Source organism: Sabethes cyaneus, chromosome 2, assembly GCF_943734655.1.
Source record: "Sabethes cyaneus chromosome 2, idSabCyanKW18_F2, whole genome shotgun sequence".
Classification (NCBI taxonomy): domain Eukaryota; kingdom Metazoa; phylum Arthropoda; class Insecta; order Diptera; family Culicidae; genus Sabethes; species Sabethes cyaneus.
This window is the reverse complement of record NC_071354.1, coordinates 121300255-121326090: the sequence shown is the minus strand read 5'-3', so window position 1 is coordinate 121326090 and position 25836 is coordinate 121300255. Positions and strand designations below refer to the sequence as shown.

Genomic DNA, 25836 nt, shown 5'->3' with positions numbered 1-25836 from the left:
GATCCGCAGCCGTGAACAACTGTTTTGGATGTGCGCGGCATGCACCAAAATGATGAAAAATACCACATTTCGTCAAGCAATCGCTTCTACAAACGAAGCTATGCTTCATCTCGAGGTGCAACAGAATAAAGTGTTAGAAGAGTTGCGAAGCGAAGTGCAAAAAAATACCGCAAAGATCAATACTATTCTTGATCTTACACCCCGTACCCCCAAACGCACTGCAAGCTTCAACTTCCCACCTCAAACTGCTAAACGTGTCCGAGTTGGTGCCAGTGGCGAAGCAGTAATGCGTAGCCAGCAGCGCACTGAGTTTATGGGTAACAAAGAGGTCGATGCCAATATAATAGTGCCGCTCGCTCGAGAGGAGACAAAATGCTGGCTGTATCTATCGAAATTTGATCCACGAGCCACCGTGGAAGAAATTTCGAACTTAGTGCGCAGCAATTTGGAAATTGAACCGGAATCCGCAATTGATATCGTTAAACTTGTTCCTCGGGATAGAAGACTGGAAGAGCTTAGCTATGTGTCTTTCAAGGTTGGAATTGGATCGGAATATAAAGAAAAAGCTATGTCTGCCTCATCTTGGCAGAAGGGTATTTATTTCCGTGAGTTTGAATTCACTCGCGGGATTCAGCCGAAATTATTTCCTATTCCCCCGCCAAGCCAGCCAAACGAGTAATCCCCGATATTCTGCTTCGCCTCGTTTTTCACCGTTACTTAATGATTCCACTTGTCCAGAAGTGTATAACTGTTGCTTGCGTGATTCATCTGTTAAACAAAATTGCTATCAGTATGAAAAAAATGAAATAAGCCTGCACATATATTACCAGAATATGAATCCGAAGCAGTAGCCGGCTCGAAGCTGTCTTCATGTCCGCACTGGAGCGTGATTTCGATGTTTATGCTTTCTGTGAAACAAATTTAAATGAATCAATTCAAAATTCGTTTGTGTTTCCACAATCGTTTGTAGTTTACCGTTGCGATAGATCCTCATCGAATTCTGATAAAACCAGCGGCGGTGGTGTACTGATTGCTGTTAATCAGAAGTTTTATAGTAACGTTATTTTCGAATCGTCCTGCAATGAGGAAATTACCGTTAAAATTCGATTGAACAAAATTGAAATTATTCTTTGTTGTGTATACATACCTCCTGATTCGCATTTTGGTCGCTATGCATCATACGTAGAAAGCATCCGCAATATTGTAGATTCATCGTCACCTGAAAGCAAAATTGTTGTCGTGGGTGATTTCAATCTTAAAAACACAACTTGGTGTCGTGAAACTGAAAAGGATTTGCATTTCTTACCTTATCAAGTACGCCAGCCAGAAGAAGAACTGTTCGTTGATTCGATGGCTGCTTGTGGCTTTTTCCAAATTTGCGGTATCCCGAATCAAAACAACAGATTTCTCGATTTGTTGTTTACAACAGACGATGAGTGCTGTCGTATTGAGGTGAGTGATCCGCTGATCAAGACAGAAGTGCATCATAATGCTATGTCAATTGACGTTACTTTTACTGAGTTGCCTATGGCATCCAATGATTTTGTCGCACACTCCGATAAAGCGATAAAGGTTTTAGACACTCGCCTAATCGACGATGCTATGAGTGCACGGATTACCGAGGAATTACAAGATGTAGACTGGCGCGGCGTATTTATTTCTAACGATGCTTTTAATAGGGACGATATGAAACCTCACGTTGCTTCTATGTTGGATTTTCTACGGAAATTTTCCGTTTTGAATATAATTGAGGGTGATACGTGGAATACCGAAACAGCTCTTGACTACAATGTGATTGTGTTTTATTATATTATATACGGCATATTATCACGCCATTGCCGTGTAAGAAACGTGAAAGACAACCGCAAATATCCGGTATGGTTCGATTATGAAACGATAAAATTGCTTAGGGAAAAAAAGAAGCTCTACAACAAATTTCGACGGACGCGGTATGTAGCTGATGAAATTGCGTATAATCGGACAAGAGACAACTTCAAAGAAAGAAACCGATTACTGCACCGCTCGTATTTAGACGGGCTGCAAAGAAATATCCAGTCTAACCCAAAATGTTTCTGGAATTTCATAAACAGCAAACGTAAAGACAAAGGTGTTCCTGTAAACGTTGTTCTAAATAACAGGAAAAGTGAAAATGTTCAAGACACCGTCGATTTGTTTGCTGATTTCTTTAAAAGTATCTACGACCGTGCAACCGTTACCAATGTCTCTGAATTTGTCGCACCCAACATGAACATGCCTGTAATCAGTTTAGATATCGAAACAATTTGTAATAAAATAAAATCGCTAGATGAATCAAAAGGACCTGGACCGGATGGGATACCGAACTCTTTGCTTAAGAAATGTGTGGATGGCTTGCTGCTTCCGCTGTTCATACTTTTCAACACATCTTTAACGACAGGATTGTTCCCAGACATCTGGAAAATATCATATATTGTACCAATTCACAAAAATGGTTCGAAAACGTTTGTTGAAAATTATAGAGGTGTTTCCATTTTATCGGCTATTCCAAAAATGTTTGAAAGCATTGTTTATGATTATGTGTATACGTGGATCGAGCCTCTAATCCTAAACTGTCAACACGGATTTGTTAAAAAACGCTCAACAGTGACAAATTTAACAGAATTTGTTTCCAGAACTGTGCAATGGATGTCGGCTGGTTACCAAGTGGACACTATTTATACAGATATGTCCAAGGCGTTTGATTTGGTCAACATAAATGCAATGATTGCGGTTTTGCGAAAATATGGAGTTGATGGGGTCTGTTTAGTATGGATGCATTCATACTTGACTAACCGTTTGCAGTATGTAAGGCTACACAACACTGATTCCAAAGTGTTTGTAACAAGTTCAGGAGTACCTCAAGGGAGTCATTTGGGACCTCTATTATTCGTGGTTGTCATGAATGAACTCCCAGATACGTTAGTGGATGTATTCGTGTTAATTTATGCTGACGACGTAAAAATATTTATACCTGTGCGCGGCTTGAAAGATTGTACGATTCTTCAAGAGAATTTAAATCGTTTTCTCCACTTTTGTGAACTGTTTGGGTTAAAAGTGAACGTTGCCAAGTGTAACGTGATTTCATTCGGTCGCAATTCTAACAAAATTGAGTATGAATACCATCTCGGTGCGGATTTAGTCCCAAGGAAAACGTGCCATTGCGATTTAGGCGTGGAAATGGACAGTGAACTGACCTTTAGTAAACATGTCGAGAAAATTGTAACGAAAGCGAACTCATTATTTGGCATGGTGAAGCGATACAGCCGCGAACTAGATGATCCGTACACGATAATCGCTATATACAATGGTTTGGTTCGCACGACCATCGAGTACGCAAGCGTGGTGTGGCGACCAATTTATAACGTATACATCAATCGAATTGAGCGGGTACAGAAAAAATTTGTGCGATATGCTGTGCGTAATCTTGGTTGGAGAGACGAAATGCCGGACTACCGATCGCTATGCTTACTAGTAGGAATCAACAGTCTCAGCGATCGAAGAATTTTGATAGATGTGTTGTTTCTCAAAGACGTTGTTTCTGGAAAATACATTGCTCCATATTTGTGCAGCCAGGTGACGAACTACGAAGGTAGAACCAACCTAAGAAGGGTTAGGCCGTTTCACTTATCAAACAGGTCGCAGAATTACGCCCGGAACGAGCCCATGTATCGGATAATGGGTGTTTACAATAATCTTCATCCCGTCATTTCTGTTAATATGTCTAGTGTTCAATTAAAATCTAGTCTTAGGGAATATTTTAACAATTCCATGTAATGTTGATAAGTCATTTTTTGTATGTATTTATATTTTTTTTAAGTCTGATAACGGGCAAAGCCTACACATCAATAAAGACAAATCAAATCCAAAAATCCAAAAACGAATGCGTCGGTCTCCTTCAAACGAAAACGTGACAAACTACAAACAAATACTGAGAATTTTTAAGGCTGCTGATCGGGAATCGTATCAGGTTTATATCGCAGACATTCAGTTTCGTTTGAAAAGAGACCCCAAATCGTTTTGGAAATTTGTGAACAGTAGAAAAAAGAGTCCTGGCGTTCCGGATTGTGTTAGTTACAGGGGTGTCACATCTGCTGATGTTCAATCATCGACTGAACTATTCGCGAAGTTCAGGGGGTTCCGTAGCCGCAAGGTTACCGAGTCTGCTTTGACAAGCGAGTAGTCGTGGGTTCGAATCTTAGTAGAATCAAGCCATTTGATGTCAAGTGACTTTAGCATGGGTTTATTCTCAGGCCCCTCCATTTACCCTTCCTTCGTGTTGAATTCTATATTTACCCCCTGAAGCCTTTTGATAGTGCAAATGTCCCTCCTATAGTTAAGTGTATTGGTCAGAGGTACGAATGAGTCCTCGCCAGGGACGCCTATGATATGGGATAGTGCTGGCAGCGAGGAATAAGTTGGTAAAGTAGATCAAGCTTTAAAGGAAGGGTAAACCCCAATATAAGCAAGCACGCATAAAATTTAATAAGCATATCGCTCACTCAATGGCGATTATAGCAAAAAGAAATGCAGTGCAGGTCATACAGCAAACACCCGGGCGATATTACAATAGATCAACCATGCTGGTCGCAGTAATGAGTACACATATGGAAAAAAAATTCGCGAAGTTTTTCGAAAGTGTTTTTACTGCAGCAACTGGCAGCATCCCCGGATTGCCCGTTAATACTGAGGATGTACCATACCAATTATCCAATACGTGTGTAGAAAACGGTATTCGTGAGCTCGATGTCCATAAGTCTGCAGGACCGGATATGCTGGCAAATAGAATCCTGAAAGAGTTTCGTCTAGAACTTGTGGTGCCTCTTGTACGCTTGTTCAATGTGTCATTAGCTACTGACCATTTTCCGAGAATCTGGAAAAACTCGCACATCACTCCAATACATAAGAAAGGGGCCAGAGACGATGTGGAAAATTATCGTGGAGTTGCTATCGAATCAGCTATTCCGAAGCTTTTCGAGTTGTTAGTTTACAGTCGCCTTTACGACAATGTAGTTAACCGTATTTCTCCTGTGCAACATGGATTCCTGAAGAAAAAATCAGTTGTTACAAACCCCTGTGAATTCAGCTCTACAGTTACAGATCACATTTCTAAGGGATTTCAAGTGGATTGCATATATATAGATATGAGCAAAGTATTTGATGCAGTCGACATTAATAGTATCTTGGAGACTGTTAAAGTTTTCGGCATTCGTGTCTCGTTATACAACTGGTTAAAATCTTATCTCAAGTATAGAGTAGAATTTGTAAAAATTCGTGACTACAAATCTCGTTCGTTTACTGTGCACTCAGGAGTAACACAATGCAGTCACTTAGGACCATTGCTATTCGTGCTTCTGATGAACAAATTGCCAGATGCTATCTCCCATGCAACTATGCTGATTTATGCAGATGTTGTGAAAATCTTGTTTCCGATCAAATCTATTGATGATTGCGTGAAATTACAGCTCGACTTAGGTCATGTAGGAACGTACTGCGAAAACCGAGAATTGAAAGTAAACACGAATAAGGGGCCATCCATATACCACGTGGACAGCTTAGAGGGGGGTGGGGGGTGTAAGAATGTCCACACTTGTCCACGGAATGGGGGGAGGGGGTATGGAAAATGTCCACGTGGACAAGTTTTCTTTCCTACAAAAAATAGAAATTAAAAACATTGACCATTGATCAGTGATTGTTTTTGAGCTTAACGGGAAATTAGCAGTCATTAGCTTTTCGTCGGAGAGCCCAATTTCGGATGCAGTTTTTGGGCCCAAAAGCGGGATTCTGTTTATACTGCATTCTACTTGCGAATCTGAACACAGCGAATTAATTTTCATGAACAGAATTTTTGTTTCAAACAAAAAAACTTCTTTTGAAATTGGCAGAATCGACGAGGACTAATTATACCTTAAATAAAATTTTATCTTCTGAGGCATATGTTGACCTAAATACATGAACCGAGCATTACGAGAGCACATATCTGACATAAATCTTGTTGAAAAGATTAAGCCTGCGTTAGTACACTTAGATGTTGACTGCCTAGCCTGGATGAATTCACGAATATTGTATCGCTTGCACCAAATGTGGATGGCATTTTGCCTCAACATCAAATGCAGCTCACCACAAAAAAGGTATCCATGGGCAACGTATTTCCAAAAGGATTCGCCTTCAGAAAATTTAACGAATCACATCGTCTCGGAAAGATCTTGTGTTGTGTTGAAGTAGACGGTCAAGCTGAAGTGCTCTGGTTAGACAAAGACCTCAGTAGCACACTTTAGGTCCATTTAGTTGAAGCAACCGAATTAAGACTGAAATTAGTCATATTTCGGCTACCACAACAACTTTGTAACAACCGTGCTAGTAGGGGATGCTCTGGACAAAGAAGAATCGTCAAGCTGAAACGGACTTTCTTGTAGTCGATAATAATAATTTGCAGTAGAACATGAATTAAGATCCAAACACCTTACATACGGATTTTAAGACGTTGAGGAAAATTGACGGAAAAACTATGGAAAAACTCAAATTTCCGCAACGACTAAAATTTGGTATGCATTGTGTCGGTGACTTTAGACTGGAGCTTCCTTTCACGTAAGCTTTTTCAATAAATATTGCATAAATGAAGTTGAAAACCAAACTGTAAAAATGTCCACGTGGACAAACAGGGGAGGGGGGTGGGGGTTGAGCAAATGTCCACGCTTGTCCACGGAGGGGGACGGGGGGGTTGAAAATTGGTATTTTTCTGTCCACGTGGTATCTGGATGGCCCCTAAGTGCTCTGTTAGTCATAACAGTCATTTCACCAGAAAAGCTAATCCTGTGATTTTTGACTACGCATACCGAGGCAATGTTGTTCCGCGAGTTGAATTTGTCCGCGACCTGGGGTAACTTTTGATCGCTCACTCTCCTTCAATAGGCACATTGACAATGTCATCAATGAGAGTTTGAAGCTTAACGCACTTGTCCGAAGATTTGACCGTGATCTCGATGGCCCTCATGCAGTACTAGCGATCTACAAAGGCCTCGTCAGAAGCAAACTTGATTTCGCTAGCGTTATTTGGCGCCCGCTGTATATAACGCACATACACCGTATCGAAGGGATTCAGAAGAGATTTGTAAGATTCGCTCTCAGGAATGTCAGATGGAACGGAGAACAACTACCGCCTTACCATGATTTCTGTTCTTTGGTGGATATTGATACGGTCCATTCGAGGCACAAGATAGCCGATATCATATTCTTCACGGACATTCTCTCAGAACGAACAAACAGCCAACCTCTGACCAGTCGATTGATATTTAATGATAGTGCAGTCACGCTCCGACGACGTAGGATTTTTGACCTACCTTTTAGGTCTAGAAATTACTCACAGCACGAACCGACTTCCCGATTCATGAACGTCTTCAATGCATTGCAACATGTTATAACCATTGGCATGAGCTCGGATGTGATAAGACATAGACTCAGTTTATACTTTAGAGGACAATTACGATAAATCGAATATTTTTAATTTTTAGGACAATTGAGGGGGTGAGAAGGAAAGGGGTGTAAGTGACAAAATTGAAAAAATCGAGATAATGGTAGGAAACGATACTTTGAGCGTGGTTTTATGCATGCTAGAAAATTCACGTCAAAATTTTACCGTTTGATGACTTTTTTTAGAATCATGAAAAAAACAGCAAAATAAAAGTTGGTTTTCACTTGGAAGGAAAGGGGTTTAAGTGCACTATATGAGCAATGCCAGCTCAACTAACAAAACGGTTTATCTTGAATATTTTTTATTGGGATGAAATTTTGCTGATATGTTAGACGCTACGCAAGGATTCATTTTCCATGAAACAATTATTTTCGTCTGGAGTAACTTTTCAAAAAGGCGTATTTATAAACAAAACTTTTTTTTTCAAAATATATCTTGAAAACTACTTTATTTGTTAAAAATGACGTCAACGGAAAAGTTGAAGGAAATTAAGCGTATTTTCAAAAAAAATACGCTGAAAGCAAAATCAAAATAAAAAGCATAAAACGTGAATTATCTCAAAACATGTCCCCTCAGATTCGTCTCATCTTTATTAATGATAAGTTAAAACATGTTCTAAAATCTGGCGAAGAGCTACTAATGGGCACTCTATCGGATTTTTTGTTTTCTTCTGACAATTTTTCAAAAATTTTCAAATTTTACTTATTTTTGTAAAATTAAGAAATAGATCAAATTCTTCGCATAACAAATTGAACAAATTAGAGTGCTCTGGACACACTACCACTATAGCCGAGAATAATTGAACAAATTACGTCATATAAACTTATTTCTTAGGTTCAGCCGTTCTGAAGTTAGGCCATTACAAATATTTTAAGAAGATTTTGATTTTAAGATGTCATGCCACTGAAGGGGATGGGGGGAGTGAGAAACAAACAATGAGATTTTTTTAATCAGGCAAATCAGGGATTACATACAATTAGAATTCTAGGAAAATCGATGACTAACGTTGTTTCCATTTCCGAAAAAAGCGATTTCTTAGATTCTTCACAAGTACATTACATGTACGCTGTCGCCACGCAGTGAGACACTTATGTACTATTTTCCCTACTATTAGCAAGGCTGCTATACTAAAACCGTTTTCCCGAAGAAAGTAATATTTTTAGTTACTCATATCATGATATATAACGTATACGTATATACGCTAGCCCCGCCGATGACAAAATTCTGAACTATTTTTCATACCATCTTGAAGGTGACAATCACTTGTATAAACTTCTCGAAGACCACTACTTTCTAGGTAATCAGTAGCGTAAGTTACAGCGTATACTGTAATAGTACATATACGGTAGCGCCACGTAGTGAGGCAATTCTGCACTATACCATCTCTATACCATCTGCAAGGCTGCTATTACTCAAACAACTTTGCCTAAGAAAATAATACCTTAGGTTACATGAATAATAAGCTATAGCAAATAAAACGAGTTCGCATATACACTAGCGCTGCACGTTGAGAATATTCTGAACTATTTTAATTTAATTTAATTTCCGAGATGACAGTCATTTGAACAACCTTCCCGAAGACTGCAACTTTCTTAATAGTCAGTAGCGTAGGATACAGCCTATACAAGAATATTACATCTGGACTAGCGCCACGTAGCGAGAAAATCCTGAACTACTGCTGCCTACCGGCTAACCTACCTTTCAATGAAGACGATTGTAATATGATTCCCACTTGCACCCTTTTCACTCCAAGTAGTAATTCCCTATAATCGCTTGGAATGAAAGGGGTACAAGTGCATAACTGAGAAGGAAAGGGGTGTAAGTGCAAATAACATTTTCAAAACTATCTTATAAATCCCGAAAATCAAAGTGGTTTTCCAAGATATCTATAGAATTTAATAAAGTAAAGCTAACACAACCATGGTGCGTCATTGGTTTTCTATTATATATAATCTGACGAATTTTCTAGACGATGTTAACTTTGGATCTAATTTTCTCGAAATTTACTTTTTGTCACTTACACCCCTTTCCTTCTGACCCACTCAATTGTAATTTTTTGCGTATTGAAATTTATTTATTTGTAAGTCTATGTTGTAGTATTAGATTTAAGAATGGGCAAAGGGCTTAAAGCCTATATTCGAAATACAAACCAAACATTATTTGATAAGTATGGTGCGTCTACTCTAAGCAAAAGAAAATAAGCGAATTTGACGAAAATGATGCTTTTTCTAATAAAAGGGGGGTTCCCCCTTCCAATCGGCACCAAACTTGGGATTTTTGCTTCTTGACTCAAAACGAACAATCTGACCGAGTTTTGTGAAAATCCGAGAAGGTCGATTACAAGTTTGTACTTTTTCTGAGTCACTTGACGTGGAATGACCCATTTATGCTCTATTGATTTTCCTATTGAAGAGATGGTAAGACTCTTGAATTATGACTTACAAAGGATAAATAGTTGGTCACAAGATAACCTCTTACCTATTAACGTTGAAAAAACTATGGCGATGTTTATTTCCAGGAATAGGAATCGTAATCTATTACCGACCATATATCTTGGTCCGAGTACTGTTGACTATATTGACAAGTGTACTAACCTCGGTTTCATTCTAACTTCTAACCTCGATTGGGACAGTCAGCTATAGCTGTGCACATAGCTATAGCTATGTCTTCTAAGGTGCATAATGTTCTAAGGCTAACGTCTAGTATGCTTAAATCTGATGTGCAACTGAAACTATTCAAGTCTTTAGTTTTTCCACATTTTATTTATGGTACCGAGTTCCTCTTGTTCAGTAGTTCCAAGTCTATAAGGAACCTACGGACAGACAGACAGACAGAATTCCATTTTTATAGGTATAGATTTTCAAATGGTTTGGTATCGTGGCTAGCCACGACGGGTCAACCTAGTATTGAAAAATTTAGTTAAAAAGTTTGAAAAAATTTTGATGTAAAGCTACTCATATCTCCAATTATTTCGCTGAGATGTGGGACGCAGCTACTTTCATACGATTAATTGTAACACATATTTATTTATTTTTATTAACGTGGAATCATGTGAGAAAGGTATATATTTACTAGCTATGGATTACTGTGTAGAGGATTAAATGATTGAAACAACATTTTATAAAAAAGAATATAAAACATTTTAATGTAAAGTATTTTGACTATTCAGGCCTAATGACACTAAATATTCAGGGAACTACTAAATATGAATTGTTGACAGTGTTCTGGGGTGAGTGTTGATAAAATATTTGGAAACAGTTGTTAAGATTAGAATGACTCATGATTTGATATGATCGTAATAATTGCTATTATATATATGAACAATAATCAATATTTCTTTCCATATTCTTATTTACTCTCTGTGACAATTCACTATTATAAATAATATGAACTGAAATAACCATTATGTTTGCTAAAACAACAACTCATCATCGATGGAATACGAATTGAAAATACAACGCTCCGATGTGACATACGCTATTTGATGCACCCTCAGTATGTAGTAAAATGTGTGATAGTAGCTATAAAGACTATCGGAAATATAATGCTAGTGACATACTTACTACAATTTATGTTTGCTGTTATTGGCGTACAATTGTTCAAGGTAATTTACTTCTTAAGTGTAAAAGTTATAATTTTTGTTCTTCATTAAACGCACTGGATATAGCTGTAGTAGAATTAGCAGTCTTTGTTTTTCGTTATTAGATTGTCATTACATGATTGTACAATTATTTCTTATTCAAAAGCTAGAGAACTTTTGCTAACAGAAACGTTTAATTCTATGAAAATAAAATATAGTAATCCTGCAATGGGTGCAATTATAAATAAGAATGTTATAAACTATGTCATGTCTTCATACTTGCTTTCATGCTGGCGTATTATTCAGTTTAAATGTCCTGTGAAGTAGGTCTAAGTACTTTGAAATAAACATGTATTTAAATACGATATTTCTTAGGTTGGATAGAGCTATTTTCTTTCAAAATGAGGTTATTAGAGTACGATTGTTGTGTCCTGGCATATCCTTGTTATAGGGTTGCCAAGTCTTAAAATTTAAAACCTACAAGGTAGCCCTAAAGGTTATACGAAAGGATGGCGTAGGACTAATCAGATCATTAGATCAAAGACTAATGTAAACTGCATTTTTGGCATATGTATGTTTATAAGAATCTGTCAGTGCCATTGTTTGTGAATGTTTAAAAGAGAAGAGTGAAATATTCAGATTCAATTCTTCAATGAATGCAATGGTGGCTTTGATAATATGTGGACGGGGGTTCATAAGTAGGTACAATGCCTGCAACCATTGAGATATAAAGATTTCTTTTAAAAATCACTTCTGTGAATCATATAGGTTGAAATAGTAATGGATGACCAGCGCACAGATTATTGTATTAAATATGATTATGCGTAGCTTGTTTCAATAACCTTCCTTAACTCGCTTGTGGCCTTCAAAAAGGCCATTAGTTACAAATAACATTAAAACCAAAGCATCCAGTTCATCGCAAATTTGATGTGTCATTCGAATGTCCTTCGCTTTTGACATGAATGGCAACAGGCATGTAAGTCGTTTCACTGTCTCTTGCTCTGAGAAAGTTTTACTAGTTTACTTTACTACTGATCAATTATGCAATTTTTCTAACATTCGGCCTTAAAATCGAAGATGACAATTTTAAAATAATTTCTAAAACTATGTGCTATATTTTGATAAAGCTAGCGGATGAGTTACTACAACGATTTAACACCAGTAACGAGATTGAAGAAATTGTTGAGCGTTACCCGATCAGGAGGGCATAACAAAATTATAACTGATACTGTTATTTTTTGACCGATTTTTTGCTAACAACGGCTGTTATAAATTAGCCACTGTAAGTGGTTAAAATAACTCAAATTCTAACAAAACTGCTTAGCAGTGATAGCAAAAATATAACAAAGTTTACGATGTTTCTAACAAATTTTGTTATAATTTTGTTAAAATATGGCAAAAACTTCTTAGCCTCTATCTGCTATATCGACATTTTCCCAGCCTATTGTTAAAAATAGTACAACTATTTATCGGGAACATTTACAAATAGCAACAGAAAAAGATTTTCTCACATTTTTTCAATTCCAAAACTGCACCCTTTCAGTCGGAATTGAACTCACGACATATCGCGCACAATGCTATCGTCTTAACCAGTTGAATCAATATATCTAGAATGCCAGTGTCGCTGCAGTGCTCGTGGTAAACATCACACATTTGAAAATTATGTATTTACATTGTATGCGCATATGTGTGAGTGATCGATTCGAAACGGGAATCTGCTTGTCAAACTAAAAAGGCATCCCAATAAAAAATCCTTTTGCTTTTCCGTAAATCACGTAGGATAAATCACCCGATTTGGTCGTTTCGGGGTATTTCGTCGGCAGGAAAATTTTCTATTGGGCAATTTGACAATGTAGTTCCCGTATCCAAGACACGAACCAGCAACATGTTTGCCACTAAAATATCCATGAAACACCAGCGACACTGGCATTCTATATATATTGTTTATACTTCTTAACCACTGTACCAGAACTACTCTTGAATGAAGGTAGTTTAAATGCTCATATGATTTGATCGTTAGCTTATTTTGGGTTGTCAGTTTTTGCTGTTCGAGCTGTCTATAAATAGATCTCTTTTGATACGAGCCCGTGATCAAGAAAAAGAAATTGAATCCGTTTTATTAGTGTTGCACCGTTTTGACAGTGTTGCACGATGTGCTTTCAAATATACCAGAAAATAAATTGAAGTGAACCTGGCCGTTTAAACTTTTTTTAAATGAGTTTATATTTCAGGTTTTGATTCTATAGATGTTATTGCTGATTTTGGTAGGAACCAACCACAGTAAAGATTAGAAACAATCAATGTTGCAAATTTTCATCACGATGAAGGCTCATCACCTGCTCATCAGCGATTTACATCTTATCAACTGGCAACTCTATCGTATCCTGATTGCTCGCGATGAATCGCCGACGCAAAAACTGGTGGGCAAAATATGAATTGATTACGCTCGAAAATACCCGCTTAGGCGCGTCCGGCAGAAATCGAACAAAAATCTGGCAGCGAAGAACTTCTTCTCCCAAGTAACAATTCCAAGTTTTATTACGTTCGTATAGTGGTTTTCATGCCCAATTTCATAAAACCGCTAATAAAACTGTGAGCTGCACCAGAACTTTCTGATAACCGCTATAAAACCGGTTTCTGACCAAGTGGCCCACTCCTCAGAATGTTTTCATAATCGCTATAAGAATCAGGCTATAAGCTCTAGTAGTCGTATCACGCTCTGCTCAAAGCAGCAATAAAACCAGTTAAGCTTTCGCTGCTTGACAGCCATCGCCATAATTTAAAAAAGCTTTTCGCTTTTCGCATTTCGTATTACGCTTTTCTGGTAAAAGCTAAATAAGTTCACTAGCTTTGTCAACTTGAAAATATATCCGTAAGAAGAAAAGTTTAGGTTTTACTGCCATATCATTCTGAACGATTTGGTTTATAGCGACCAGAATAAAATATCCCATAGAATATTTATTAAATTTTAAGCAATTTCATTGGCTTGCAGCATGTGCGCATTTAATTTCATCGTGCATATTGATATGATAGGTCGATATAATCAGCGCGCCACTGAAATTTTGCCATTTTCGAAAACTGGTTGTTTTAACAAATTGAAAATATTCAGTTAGTCAAACTCAATTTCTACCAAAATCATTTTAGTTGCTTCCTCTGACAGGAAAACCGATTGATAATAACTTTTTTTCTGCAAAACACTTTGCTTTGATGAATTGTTATTTGCGAGCTAAAACAAAATACCAGAATATGGAAATATGGCTTCGCATTAAAAAATGATTTTGGTGTTGAACTTTGGTATTCTTCATAATAGCAGCAAGAAAACTGTTTGGTCAGGGTGTTACCGTTTTAATAGCTCTATAAAGCTAACAGATTTATTGCGGTTTGACAAGTAACCGCGATAAGATCAATTTTGATTGGTGAGCCATTTTGTATCGATACGCCACACGTATGGTAGGTTTGTAAGAGACGTGGTGCAGCCAACAAGTTTTAACGTGGTAATACAAGCAACCACAATAAATTTGCTTTATTAACAGTTTTATTATGGTTTTCTAGTTAGCTATAAGTGTGTTTGGACTCGTATTCGCTTGGTATTGCGCAATACCACAATAAAACCAGAGGTAATGATTAATACCGCAATAAAACCTTTATAAAATTCAACTAAAACCAAGTGGTTTTAGAATTGTTACTTGGGCTGCCAGGCATTCTGCCGGATTTCTGGCCGCCGTCACCCGTGAAAACTGGCAGAAATGCAACAACCGATTCTGGCAGAAATTTCGCCTAACGGTTTTGTTTTGATTTTTCTGCCGGATTTCTGTCAGCCATGCCGAACAGAACCGGCATAGGAACCAGCTCAACTGATTTTTATATTTTGCGTAATTATGTGGTTGAAAATGCAAAAATACAAATATTTTTTTGCAAACTTACACTCATTTTACTGTCCAAAATAAATATATATTTGCTATCTATTTGCTTTTTGGAAACTGGCCCCGCAGCTGGTCCTGTAGATGTTCGGTACACCAACAGCTGGCTACGTAGTCTGTCGAATAAAATAAATAAAAACGAAATGTTTAACATGTTGAGTGTGGAAAAAACTAGTTTAACATTAAATTAAACTTGTTTCCATATGTTTGATATTATTTTCTTACCTTTTTCCCAAATTGCGACGCGCATCTCGACAAGGCTTTTGCTTGAAAACGTCACTCGTGACAAAAGAGGATATAGGGTAAAAAATGAAAAAAACGAACCGGTTCTGAATGTCAAATTCTGCTGACGCCAAGTTGATTCTGTTCGATTTCTGCCAGGCATCCGACTTTTTCGTAAGCGGGTACTCGCTCGGTATCTCTGTCTCACATTCATCGCTAATCATCGTTAATCGCTGTCATCCAACCGAGAATGTATTTTGCGGTGAAACGTAAACAAACATATTTTTTGGCAAATTACAAAAGAAATATTGCTCGTTCAAATATAAAACGTTATTCGTATCACATATAATAATTATGAACTTGTCAAACGTCAACATATACTTGCAACGCCATACACAACCAGTAACTTCAAGCGGCACACGGACAAACAAAATGGTCTCAAGATTTAGTTTCAATGAAATGCAAACCTGGTGCAATATAATTATTATTAATTGGTACCTCGAAGGTTCGAAGCTATGAAAAATAATACATCTTCTTCTTGTGTGACTAACGATGAAGGCTGATAATAAGAATATCGTCGGTTACTGTTCAAAATTTGATTCTGCCAACATGTCTGAAAAATCGCTTGTATCTTGTAAACATTTGCAAACGTTGCTGGTGCTTCTCATTGTCACGAAAAAAAGATTTATGCTGCACTTAACGTGAATGTTGAAAAATTATGAATAGTTATGTTAAAATAATTTTATGAGATTAAAAGTCTTCTGGGTGTAGAAAAACGTTGATGTTTTGAAGTGCATTTATGTATTATGTCTCAAAAATGTACATTCCAAGTATCTCAGGTGCTAATAGTCGCATTGAAAAACCAACATAAAATGTTAGGTACATGTTTTTTGACGGTGTAATTCAATATCCGATAGCGCTTTTGCCTGTTTTCCAAAATTGATAAATCATAGCTATTCATCGCGATGAGTCACGATGCGAGGTATTCGTTTTTGATTGGCATCACTAGCGATCAAATCATTGCATGGAAAAGAGTGAGTGGTAATTCGCTTTTCTTTCACTCTCATTAAATAATTCTCAGCTAGAAAAGCATTGCCAGAGAATTTGACGTTATGGAATCACCTTTGAGTGTGTTTCGAACCGAATCAGTACTTTTATCGATGAATTGCAACATTGAAAACAATTATGAACCTAATTATTTTAGTGATGCGTGGGAAAAAATGGCAAAGGGTGAACATGTGCATTCCATAACCTCTGTTCATTAACTCTTATTCCTACCTCCACGAGGTGCCGGCTGGGGTACGCAACTTCCGTTGTCGTATGCTAACAGAAAAGGGGGCACGGTGGCTCCCGCCCACATTAAGATGGCAGCCCCATCAGCGGGATAAGGACCTTAGATTAACAGCCTACTGTACCAGAACATACAAAAAGTTACCGAAAATGAAAGAAGAAATCTCTCCGGATTATTGGCAACGACCTTTAGCATGAAAACACGGACACGAATCGGAACATGGAATATACTGACCCTTGCCCAGCAGGGCAAGCTGGCTTAACTTGCAAGGGAAGCTAGCCGCCTGAAGCTTGAAATCCTGGGGCTGAGCGAGGTCCGCTGGCCGGGTACTGGCGAACACAGGACATCATCCGGGCAAGTCTTGCTCTACTCTGGCATACGAGATGAAAATGCTACTCGAGAAAGAGGAGTTGGATTCCTACTGAGCCCAGGGGCACATGCGACCCTGATGAAGTGGGAACCAATAAATGAGCGAATAATCGTTGTCAGATTCAGAACACGGGTTAGGAACCTTACGGCAATCCAGTGCTATGCGCCAACAGATGCTGCCGACCTGCAGGAGAAAGAGAGTTTTTACAGCCAGCTGAACAGCGTGGTTGAGAAAATCCCGAAGGGGGACATCCAAATTCACATGGGCGACTTCAACGCGAAGATTGGCTCAAACAACGCGGACCTTGAACGCGTCATGGGACGCCATGGCCTAGGAGAGATGAGCGAAAACGGGGAGCTGTTTACAGAATTCTGTGGTAATAACGACATGGTCATTCGTGGATCGCTCTTCCCCCATAGACCAGTACATAAAGTCACGTGGGTTTCCCGCGACGGCCGAACAGAAAACCAAATCGACCACATCTGCATCAGCCGGAAATGGAGAAGGAGCCTTCTTGATGTACGCAACAAACGCAGCGCTGACATTGCATCCGACCATCATCTTGTTATCGCTGAGATACGTCTGCGCGTCGCACGTGTCCAACGACGGGAGGAGAAAGTTGGGTGCCGCTACAACGTCCGCCGATTGGAGAATCCTGAGGTGAAAAGGGCCTTTGTCGAACAACTTGAATCTCGAGCCTCGGAGTTGCCACCTGGTGGAACCGTCGAAGAGCAATGGACCGGCATCAAGAACGCCTTCATCGCGACCAGTGATGAAACCCTCGGCAAAGCGCGCAGTGGTCGGAGGGAGTGGATTTCGGATGAAACTTGGAGGAAGAGCGGAGAGAGGCGAAAGCCGGCATTGAGCGAGCGCGGACCAGATCGGCTAAGACAGCTACCCGTCAACAACACGCCGAACTGGAGAGGGCTGATAAACGTGCTTGTAGGCGGGACAAGAGAGCCTGGACTAACTCCCTAGCCGAACAAGGAGAAACCGCCGCCGCCAATGGTGATATCCGTTTGTTGTACGATATTTTTCGCCGCCTTAGTGGTGCCAGGATGAATACAAAGATGCCGTTAAAGGACAGAGCTGGTTAGCTCTTGACTGAACGTACAGAACAGCTTAAGCGATGGACTGAACATTTTGAACAACTCTTCCGAGTTTCAAATATCAGAGACCAACAAAACCAGCAGCGTACGACGCCTACAGTTCGTCGAATAAATCGCGTGAACTCGGAGGTGCCATCGCTGCATGAAATTGTAGCAGCCACCAAGAGTATGAAATCCAATAGAGCGCCAGGGATAGATCGTATTTCAGCCGAAATGCTCAAAGCTGACCCATCTTTGTCAGCCCAGATGATGCATCAGCTTTTCAACAATATTTGCGAAACCACAACTTTTCCGGTGGACTGGATGCAGGGCATATTGGTCAAAGTCCCTAAGAAAGGAGACCTAACGGAATGCGGTAACTGGCGTGGCATCACGTTGCTCTGTATTACTCTCAAAGTACTCTGTAAGATAATCGTCAACCGGATCCAGGAGAAGATCGACGCTACTCTCCGGCGGCAGCAAGCTGGATTCCGTGCTGGCCGATCATGTGTAAACCATATCACAACGCTCCGCATTATATTGGAGCAGATCAACGAGTTCCAGGACTCTCTTCTGCTGGTGTTCGTTGACTTCGAAAAGGCGTTCGACCGACTCAATCACGAAAACATCTGGGGCGCACTTAGGCGTAGAGGAGTTCCAGATAAGCTAGTTCATCTCATCGAGGCTCAGTAGCATTTCAATTTGTGGGTACCCGGGTACCCTTGCCGAGCACTTAAAGGTGCTTTTTTTGTCGAACACATAACGGTCAAATTTTCGTAGAGCTTTTTTTCTAGCTTTAATGGAATCGCTTACCTCTTTGTTCCACCAGTGGACCGCTCGTTTGCCAGTTTTATTGGATGTCCGCGAAATGCTGCGCTTTGCAGCTGAAAGAATTAGTTCTGTTAATTCATCGGGCTGTAGAGTTTTGTTGGGATCTACGGAAATGTCTACTAAGTTGGCGTAATCTTCCCAATCCGCTTCGCAGTATTTCCGCCTTCTTCTTCGTGATGTGAGAGGGGATGCGTCTCTCAAGGTTATGCGGATCGCTGCGTGGTAGGGATGAGAGCTATCATTAAAAATCGTTACTGATAACCATCAGTAGTTTCAGTAATTTTACGCATCACAGCATTGTAGCAAAAAACTAGGAAATGGTAATAACTGCATTATTCATTGTAATTTTACATTGTAATTTATCAGGTTGACTTCATGGAGGCTCGCGCAACTACCGACCAGATTTTATTCCATCCGACAAATCTTGCAGAAATGTGGAGGGTACATCTTGTCCCCGGATCACATCTTTATTGATTTCAAAGCAACATACGATACATCGAGACCAGCTATGGCACATAATGCACGAAACCGGGTTTCTGGATAAACTGACGCGACTAATCAGAGCTACATTGGAACGAGCGATGTGTTTCGCACGTCTCGGGGACACAATCGAGTTCCTTCGAGACACGGCGAGGGTTGGAATAAGGTGACAGCTTATCCAGTATGCTGCCTCTTGAGGCGGTGTTCCGACCAGCGGGTATCGAAACGAGAGGCATGATTTTCATCAAGGGTAGAAGTATATGAATCACGACATACTTTCACTGCTTGTGAATCCCAGAGACTCCCATCTACATCTGACGAAAGTCGGTAGCCTACGGTGGGCCGGGCACGTCGTAAGGATGCCGGACGACAGAGCAACGACAACAGTTCATTTCAACAACTCCACCGGCACCGGAAACACGAAAACTCAACATGCAAGAGTGCGGAGTAACAAAAGCTTCACTCTTATTTCCAGCAGTTGAGTAATAGCACAAATTTCTGCTGCTGTTGTGCGATGCCCTTGCCAGCCGACCTCTTGTGCTACTTGTGTGTTTCGGCTTACTATTGTGCTATTGTGTGCTTTCGGCTTACTATTGTGCACATTACCGGTACAGAAATCAATTCTGGCACATATCTGCGTAGATTAAATTAATCTGTAAACGCTTTAACAGCTTTTTTCGCGGGATAGCTCAACCAGCGTTTAATAAAAAATGTGGTGGGGTATCACTAGGAAAACGATCTGATGAGCGCGTGAAAAAAAAACAATTGTGAGCTGAAACTCTGGTACGGAGCGAAATATATAACACGTCGATCTCGTAGCGAGTGTCGACTTGAACTGATATCAGAATCTGTTACAAACTTGAAACTTTTGTTTTCACTTCCTGATCAGTTTATTTCCGATTTGTAACACAATGTGTTATAAATATCAGAATGTGTTATAAATTTGATGTTATCTTGTTATGCCCTCCTGATCGGGTAGTTATTGGAATGAATATAGCTAGCTGATCATGAAGGAAAAAATAGAACGGACTTCAGACGCCTATAGCAGTTCAAGCTTTAAGGAGTTCGATTAGACCTGTATTCCAAAACACTCTGCGGAATGAATTCGCTTCGATGTAACTCAAGGAGTGAAGAGCAAGTATTGGACTATGCTTTTCGGTACCCTGAGTACAGCCTGCCCATCAGCGATATATTCTGAGAAAGAATTTTCAGCGTCTGGCAGATTCGCTTTCGCATGGTAAACAGTACGTTGAATATTCTGTGCATCTTAAAGTTGAATTTTACAAGCTTCTCCTCTAGCAGCATACAACCGGGGGGTCGTGTTGTATCAAAAACGCGTCTCCACTGTACTTGGTCCTAGGCTACTTGTCACTAATTCATTGAGCTTCTCGAAGTCGGCTTCAACCTGGTCGTTGGGCTCCTCTATTCATAGTATCGGTGGGGTTTTCGAAAAGAACATATTTCGGTGCACAGTCATTCGTCATCCTTGCGACATTGCCAACCCATCGTAGCCTCCCGACTTTCGCCAGATATCGTTTGGAATCACTCCAATTTTTGCAATCGCTAACTCTGTTCATTTTTATAAGGGCTCTATTCTCATAGATTTTAGATGAGAACACAATTAGCGATTTTGAAAGTACCTGGGTGATTCCTGCTACCTAAGTGATAGTACAAATGAAATGGAAACTGCAAGGTGAGGTGAAGTGACTTAAGAATTCGACCTCAAATAAAAGTATTAGCAGATTTTTCAAAGAAGAAGGATATTCTTTTTAAAGCTTTGGGACCGGTACCGATCCTTCCAGTACCGAAATACCGGTTCTCAAAAATCCTGTCGGTACTCCCAATCCTAATACAGATTCAGTTAACTCAGAAGAGCGGAGCTGTCAATATTTCCTAATAGCAATCTAGCCAGGAACGTGGCTAGAGCGTTGGCACGTCTTCTTTCAAGAGTCGCTAAGTTAAGTAATCGGCAGCGTTCCTCATATGGCGGCAGGGTTCTGGGATCGCGCCATGGAAGACTGCCCAAAGCATACCGTAGAAATTTTTTCTGCAGTGCTTCGATTCTAGTGACCCAAATTTGTTGATATGGACACCAGATCACTGATCCGAATTCCAAAACAGACCTTACCAGTGCAGTACAAAGATCGAAAACAGTACGGGTCACGGAACTCCTTTTAAAAATTTAAAAAATTTAATTTTTAAATTTTTAATTTTAAAAATAAATCCAAGTTGCTTATTGGCTCTTGAGATAATGTCGTTTTAGTGTATACGGAAGTTTAGTGCGCTATCCAGGGCGACACCAAGATCACGAATGTGATAGACGCATTGTAACAAATGTCCATGAGATGGCAAAGCACTTTGAGATGCTGACGTTAAGCATGTTATTCGAGCACCAATCTTCAAATTTGTCCAAAGAGCAAGGGTCTAAGGTTGCTCCCCTGTGGTACGCAAGAGATGTTGTTGAAGCATAGCATAGCATAGCGTAGCATAGTTTGACCGCCCGTGTGTTGCCCGCGATTGATCTAGATCAGCTGAAATTGCACAAAGAACCATCAAAATGATGCTCGGGAATAGCGAATCATTCTCAATGTGCAACTAATGGTGATCAAAGTCTTTATAGTTACTTACTTACTTACTTATGTGTCCATGTCCGCCGGTCCGGCAGAACAAAGGGATGAAATCAGAGATCTCCACTGCTGACGGTTACCCGCCATGGCTTTTACCTGTCGCTAGGACAGGTTCTCGTCTACAGTCCGGATATCGTTGGCTATGCTGTGTCGCCATGAGCCTCTGGGTCTTCTACGCTGTCCTTGTGGATTTCAGTCGAGTGCTTCTCTGCAAACCTCGTTTTCCCCTTTCCTCAAGGTGTGTCCGATCCACTTCCACCTACATTCACGAATTTCTGTGGCTATCGGCCGTTGATGACACCGACGATGGAGTTCCTCATTGGATATCCAGTTATCAGGCCACCAGCCACCGGTTAATGAATACCTGCAGTTTTTGCGTTATCTCCGCTGATACGCACCACGTTTCGCAGGCATACAGCAGTACGGGTTTAACGTTTTAATTAAAGATTCGGGTTTTCGTACGTAGAGTGATCTGGTTTGAGCGCCAAATGTTTCGCAGACCTGCAAAGGCACCCCTGGCCTTCCTGATCCGTGTGGCTATATCAGTCTTGGTATCACCATCGGGCGTTGTCTGGCTACCTTGAAAGGCGTCTACCTGCTTAACTTGTTGTCCCGCTACTGTGAAGTTGGTGAAATTGTCAGTGTTCACTACCATAGACCTAGTTTTCGGTACATTGACTGTGAGACCTCCTGCCTGGGAGCTCTCGGAGAGGTCATCTAACTTGCTCTGCATATCGTTTCGGCTATGTGCGAGCAAGACAATGTCGTCGGCTAGGTTGAGTTCATTTAGCTGCTCCATCGTTAAAGGATTCCAAGGCAATCCTCGATTTGGTCTACTGTCAATTGCTCCAACTAACTAAAAATTCCTCTATGCCTAAGTGCGCCCCAGATGTTTTCGTGATTGAGTCGGTCGAACGCCTTTTCGAAGTTAACGAACACCAGCAGAAGAGAGTCCTGGAATTAGTTGACCTGCTCCAATATAATGCGGAGCGTTGTGATATGGTCTACACATGATCGGCCTGCACGGCATCCAGCTTGCTGCCGCCGGAGAGTAGCGTCGATCTTCTCCTGGATCCGGTTGAGGATTATCTTACAGAGTACTTTGAGAGTAATACAGAGCAACGTGATGCCACGCCAGTTACCGCATTCCGTTAGGTCTCCTTTCTTAGGGACTTTGACCAATATGCCCTGTATCCAGTCCACCGGAAAAGTTGCGGTTTCGCAAATATTGTTGAAAAGCTGATGCATCATCTGGGCTGACAAAGATGGGTCAGCTTTGAGCATTTCGGCTGAAATACGATCTATCCCCGGCGCTCTATTGGATTTCATGCTCTTGATGGCTGTTACAATTTCATCCATCGATGGCACCTCCGAATTGACGCGATTAATTCGACGAACTTTAGGCGTCATACGCTGCTGGTTTTGTTGGTCTCTGACATTTGGAACTCGGAAGAGTTGTTCAAAATGTTCAGTCCCTCGCTTAAGCTGTTCTGTACGACCAATCAATAGCAGACCAGCTCTGTCCATTAGCGGCATCTTTGTATTCATCCTGGCACCAATAAGGCGGCGAGAAATATCATACAACAAACGGATATCACCATTGGCGGTGGTGGTTTCTCCTTGTTCGGCTAGGGAGTAAGTCCAGGCGTGTCATCCGAAATCCACTCCCTCCGAGCGCTGCGAGCTTTGCCTAGGGTTTCATCACTGGTCGTGATGAAGGCGTTCTTGATGCCGGTCCATTGCTCTGCGACGGTTCCACCAGGTGGCAACTCCGAGGCTCGAGATTCAAGTTGTTCGACAAAGGCCCTTTTTACCTCATGATTCTCCAATCGGCGGACGTCGTAGCGGCTTCCAACTTTTTCCTTCCGTCGTTGGACAAGCGCGACGCGCAGACGTATCTCAGCGATAACAAGATGATGGTCGGATGCAATATCAGCGCTGCGTTTGTTGCGTACATCAAGAAGGCTCCTTCTCCATTTATTTATTATTTTGTTTCGATTATAGTCACTTTAACCAGATTGGGTCATTCGTGACTTCTGCGGGGCTGGGATTTGAACCCGGGTCCTCGGCGTGAGAGGCGTGAATGCTAACCACTACGCCGGGACTGGCCCCTACTTCTCCATTTCCGGCTGGTGCAATACCTGCAGTTTTTGCGTTATCTCCGCTGATACGCACCACGTTTTGCAGGCATACAGCAGTACGGATTTAACGTTTGAATTAAAGATTCGGGTTTTCGTACGTAGAGTGATCTGGTTTGAGCGCCAAATGTTTCGCAGACCTACAAAGGCACCCCTGGCCTTCCTGATCCGTGTGGCTATATCAGTCTTGGTATCACCATCGGGCGTTGTCTGGCTACCTTGAAAGGCGTCTACCTGCTCAACTTGTTGTCCCGCTACTGTGAAGTTGGTGAAATTGTCAGTGTTCACTACCATAGACCTAGTTTTCGCTACATTGACTGTGAGACCTCCTGCCTGGAAGCTCTCGGAGAGGCCATCTAACTTGCTCTGCATACCGTTTCGGCGTTGTGCGAGCAAGACAATGTCGTCGGCTAGGTTGAGTTCATTTAGCTGCTCCTTCGTAAAGGATTCCAAGGCAATCCTCGATTTGGTCTACTGTCAATTGCTCCAACTAATATCTCATCCATAACGATGACAAACAGAAGCAGTGATAAAATGTAGCCCTGTCTCACGCCAGCAGTAACCCTTATGGGGTCAGACAAGACACCGTCGTGCAAAACCTTGCACGAGAACGCCTCGTACTGAGCCTCGATGAGATGGACTAGCTTTTCTGGAACTCCTCTACGCCTAAGTCCTTCTTCAGTTCCGGCTGGTGCAAATGTGGTCGATTTGGTTTTCTGTTCGTCCATCGCGGGAAACCCACGTGACTTTATGTACTGGTCTATGGGGGAAGAGCGATCCACTAATGACCATGTCGTTATTACCACAGAATTCTGTAAACAGCTCCCCGTTTTCGCTCATCTCTCCTAGGCCATGGCGTCCCATGACGCGTTCAAGGTCCGCGTTGTTTGAGCCAATCTTCGCGTTGAAGTCGCCCATGTGGATTTGGATGTCCTCCTTCGAGATTTTCTCAACCACGCTGTTCAGCTGCTGTAAAAACTCTCTTTCTCCTGCAGGTCGGCAGCATCTGTTGGCGCATAGCACTGGATTGCTGTAAGGTTCCTAACCCGTGTTCTGAATCTGACAACGATTATTCGCTCATTTATCGGTTCCCACTTCATCAGGGCCGTATGTGTCCCTGGGCTCAGTAGGAATCCAACTCCTCTTTCTCGAGTAGCATTTTCATCTCGTATGCCAGAGTAGAGCAAGACTTGCCCGGATGGATGATGTCCTGTGTTCGCCAGTACCCGGCCAGCGGACCCCGCTCAGCCCCAGGATTTCAAGCTTCAGGCGGCTAGCTTCTCTTGCAAGTTGAGCCTGCTTGCCCTGCTGGGCAATGGTCAGTATATTCCATGTTCCGATTCGTGTCCGTGTTTTCATGCTTAGGGTCGTTGCCAATAATCCAGAGAGATTTCTTCTTTCATTTTCGGTACCGCCATCCGGGGTGAGATTGTGCCACGGGGATGAGATTGTGCCAAAAACCAAAAATGTTTGTTTGTGAAAATTTATTATATTTATAGAAACTGGTGAACTAAATTCAAAATGATGATGAAAATAACATATTTATTCATAACATAGAATGGAACACAGATAATATTAGCAAACTATTTAGCCTAAACAGGGTTTCGAAGTTCGCGATCAAAAATACGCGGAAATAACGGTTGTAAAAAATGTCCCGCATAAACCAACCCAAACAAGAAATCGCATCAACTTGCTATCTTGAAGGTATATAAACTAATCATTTTCAATGTATTGAAATGTTATTATGCGTTGGATAAGTTTTGATTACGAAAATAATATTTTTCGAAACACTGTACTTTTTGA

At 40.8% G+C, this 25836-nt stretch overlaps 1 protein-coding gene and 1 long non-coding RNA gene across 4 annotated transcripts in view; one reads left to right on the top strand and one right to left on the bottom strand.

The window, feature by feature from the left end:
* The window catches only part of LOC128734148 (muscle calcium channel subunit alpha-1), a 1300390-nt gene that overhangs the window by 695048 nt on the left and 579506 nt on the right, over positions 1–25836 (top strand). The gene's annotated exons all lie outside the window — the stretch shown is intronic.
* Positions 838–1739, bottom strand: LOC128734149 (uncharacterized). Its single transcript, XR_008411970.1, has 4 exons — positions 1307–1739; positions 1148–1219; positions 976–1076; positions 838–908 (listed from the first exon to the last, which is right to left on the bottom strand). It is a non-coding gene; the product is annotated as an uncharacterized LOC128734149 (long non-coding RNA).